The sequence below is a fragment of the Adelges cooleyi genome, unplaced genomic scaffold, assembly GCF_023614345.1.
Source record: "Adelges cooleyi isolate 19-005CV unplaced genomic scaffold, UGA_ACOO_1.1 ACOO_flye_CR_arks_rails_tigmint_CR_PRNA_446, whole genome shotgun sequence".
Classification (NCBI taxonomy): Eukaryota; Metazoa; Arthropoda; class Insecta; order Hemiptera; family Adelgidae; genus Adelges; species Adelges cooleyi.
The window spans coordinates 193,275-197,480 of record NW_026096129.1 but is presented as its reverse complement, the minus strand read 5'-3'; the positions used below and the strand labels follow the sequence as shown (position 1 = coordinate 197,480).

At 28.0% G+C, this 4,206-nt stretch overlaps 1 non-coding gene across 1 annotated transcript; it reads left to right on the top strand.

Annotated features, from left to right (window-relative positions):
• Positions 1-439: 439 nt before the first annotated feature.
• Trnak-uuu (transfer RNA lysine (anticodon UUU)) lies at positions 440-512 on the top strand. The gene has a single exon. It is a non-coding gene; the product is annotated as a tRNA-Lys (tRNA).
• The last annotated feature ends 3,694 nt before the right edge of the window (positions 513-4,206 follow it).

Sequence of the window (4,206 nt, the reverse complement as noted above, 5' to 3'; positions counted from 1 at the left end):
CCTAATCCGTAAACTTGACTAAACATATTTTTTCAGTCTAAAAGACTTGTTTAAATTGTTTTAATCAAAAATTAGCAAAAAAAAAAATGATATATTTAATATCAAATCTAAAAATAACTACTTTTTCCAGCACATTAAAGTTAAACATCCAAAAAAAAAAAACAGTACCTAATCAAACTGAATAAGCCGGAAAGTTAAATATTATTGTTATTGGTAATACTTATTGGAGCGTATTGGCCTTTTTTTTAATAATTTAAGCTGGTACACAGTGTCGTTGGTAGTTTTCTTAATTAATTACCATAACTATCATCTTTGAACGTTTTCTATTGCAGATTTCATCTAAGTCTCGAGGTGCTGCGACCAAAGCTAAAAAATAAAAATATCAAACATAAAAAAGTAAGCGAAACAGATAAGGATGTTTAGTCTGATTTAAAAATGTGCCCGGATAGCTCAGTCGGTAGAGCATTAGGCTTTTAACCTAAGGGTCCAGGGTTCAAGTCCCTGTCCGGGCGGGTACCTTTTTGCACTTTTTTTTTGCATTTTTTTACACATTTTCTTAAAATTTATACTCGAAACATTTAACGGCACGGACTATCGACGGTTGTCCGACTGAAAACTATTTGTTTCATGTGGATGGAAATTATCAAAAAAAAAAAAATTATATATAATCGAATCGTCGACTGCGGTTAATATATTTATTTAGTATTTGCACTAAACGAAAATTAAAAATTTATCATCCTTTATAAAAATAAAAACGGTAGTATACGGACGACCATACAAAAATATAATTTTAGTTTTTAGTATAAAAAAAAACATTGCATTTTCGGTTATTCCCGATTTTAGTAGAAGTATTATTTGTTTATAATATTACAAGTAATAATATGTTAGGTTTGATTTTATACTATATGTTGTATGAAATGCGCCAGTATATTATAAATAAACCTACACTCTCCTAGGCTGCGTTATGCTTTTGAGAAGCTCCTATCTTTCTTCTATTTGATATTTGTTGTTTATGTCTCCTAGGCTACTTAGTCGTGTGTCAAGAGCATCCTGATATTTTTTTAGGCCATCTTCATTTTTCAGGCATTCTGTGTTCCATCTCTTTCTTTCTATGCATTTGTCTTTTTGTATGTTAGCTAAGCGTTGTCTAAATATTGCACGAAATAGATAGTGATCTGTATCACAGTTGGAGCCTCTCATCGTTTTTACATAAATTCTAGCTGAGTCGAGCTTGAAAGCCAATATGGTCAATTTGATTAACTACGTTCAATCTAGGCCTCTCCCATGTTCCTTTGTGTATGTTTTTGTGCGAAGAACAAGTACTTTTAATTATCATTCTATCATATGTTTTTTTATGTGTATATATATTTTTGCTACAACCACTTAATTTCCTAGACCACTGTTTTTTTTTGTACAGCAAATTGTAGTTAGTTCACCCTAATGAATATTGACAAAAATTAAAAATTGGAGTTTAAAACCTAAAGTAAAAAATATATTTCTTCCACCCCAAGTCAAAAACACAATATTTACAAAAATGGTTTAGATTTTCTTTTATAACTCAAAAAGTTCCAATTCTACAAAAATTAAAATAACGACTATAAAACAACAATGAACAAAAAAACAATAACTCGAATTATATATATATAAAAAAAAAAAGTTTCCATAGACTTATAATGTGTATATAATTATCAAACAAACAATAAATGATAAGTGCTTTTTATTAATCGATAAAATAAAGTAGTTGTTTCCTGCATTTTAGTATTAAAATGTTTTGTTTTAAATACAAGCATTTTTTCTAGACCGTAGCCGAACACTTTAAATACAGAAATCATTATTTACAATTTTTCATAATCCGGGTTTTTTTTGTTTTCTCTTGTTTTATAATCAATTTTTTTTTCTTATTTGATTTTTATATAAAATTTAAAAAAAAGTCAGTTCTCAAGGCTGTATATTGTAAAGCTTTAGCATACCCCGTCTCAGATTTTTTTTTGTCTACATACATATGTACATTACATTATATTGATTATGTCCTTCTCAAAGACTCCCCCTGTTTGTGTACACCAAGGAGCTACTTTTCTGAGGTATTATGAAAACGGTTTCGACAATTTATTTTTTACACCACACTTTATAGTGTACATCAAGTCAAATCGTGAAAAAATATATTTTTAAAATTCTCCCCAAAATATGAATGTGTAAAATTCGTTATTTGTATATGTAAAAAAAAAAATATAAGAAAACCATTCGCTTAAAAACGTTGTTAACGGACGCCGTTAGACCCGATAAAAAAATAACTAGTAATAGAAAATACTCATTATTGTCTTTTTCACATTTAAACATATTAATTTCATTCCTTTTTAGTTTTAACGTAATTAAAATTTTCAGAGTTTGATAAAAGTACTTACTTAAGTTCTTGGATAATAATCGACTTGATCGGCTTATGACACTATATGTACTTCTTGTGACTGACGAATGGCTTTAGGTATATTTCGACCGAAAAATCAGAATCTCTCAGTGTAACTATAGTTAATTATTTTCGCAGGTGATTATTTTTTTTTTTATGTCATTTACCGTGTACATACATTACTTCGACGTGGAGCTACGACTATGTTTTTCTTAGGTTTTACAATCACCCATACATCTTATGTATGACATTAGAGAGTTGCGGTAAAAACGTATGCCAAAATTTCGAAGTGAAAAATACTTAAATCAGAAAATGCTTTTTTTTGACGGAGTAGTATTCGTTTTTTCGAAAATTGTATCATGGCGTTACAATTATTTCAGACCCTTAAATGTTATGAATGAATAAATGTCATGAATAATTTTGCTATTTTATTTTTATATTCGTTTAAAACCTTTTAAATATTATTCGGTATTTTATCATTGTTATTACTTTTTTAAATAATAATTGAATATTTACTTTATTCTACAGAAACATATTGAAAACTCGTTTTTAGTTGTGTTATTTATTATATGCACATAACCTAACCTGTTAGTCATACACCAGTGCTCTAAATAAGAAATATATCTAAAACCACAACATTAACATCGGCTTATTCATATTAAGTGTCTAAAATGAAAAAAACAATCGTTTGTATTCGATGGTCTTATAGCTTTTCCTTCAGTTTATTTTTCGAAATAATATTTATAATATACCTAATAAATATTAAAAAACCATACATATAATATTTTATATTTTTTTTGTATTTAGAACAATTTTAACGAGTAGAACTATTTTTTTCAAACGTGTACAGACATTTTAAACGGGGCCAAATTTAGGTTCCAAATAATAATGTGTTACTTTTGAATAAGAAATTAAGAAAAAAGAATTAAGAATACTTAATAATGGTCGCTGTGCCCAGATTTTTCGAACTCTTAAATGCGCTAGCATATAAAAGACATTGATGTATTGCGTGTAAAAACACAATTATTTTACACTGCTTTTAGTGTCTTTTTTTTTTATTTGTCGTATCGATGTGAACAACAAATGAGTAATAGCCCACAGAAAAATACTTCTTTGAACCAATACACAACCACAACGACAATTTTACAAATCTAGAATTTAGCACACAATAATGTGTTGAAAAATAATATGAAATCATAATGCTTTTCAGTTTAAAATATTAAAATATTTTTATTCTGGTTGACGTACAGAGTAAAACGTTTTATGTTCCTGTTAGTTAGATAATTACACTATACATTTTTTATTATCAACACAAATAAATTCATCAACAATACAATATAACCAACTGATTGTGCATTTTTTAAATCGGCTTTTATTGGTTATAATAAAATTATACAACTTCTATTTATAATATCCTGTAAATCTGTGACCTCTGTATCCCCACTATGCTTTGTACCTTATTATGCCTCGACCCCACTGTACATGCTTACTCGAATAAAATTACTTTCAGAGGAAAGCTTTGATGCTAGTTGTACACACAGCACCTCACTTTGTATTTTCTTGTGTCATAATAAAGGTATTAAACATTTTTTTCTTACAAAATGTCTTTATTATATTGAATATTTACATCTATACAAAATATATGCACAACAGTAAATGGGTAAACAGTAAAAAATAATTAATAATATAGCCTGAACAACATGCAGTAGGGGGGCACCCAATGGAGCTACCTACTTTGAATTTTGAGTTAGTTTGTCTAATAATTCTTTTTTGGTTTTTTTTTTAATTTGTAGGAGGTTTCTACA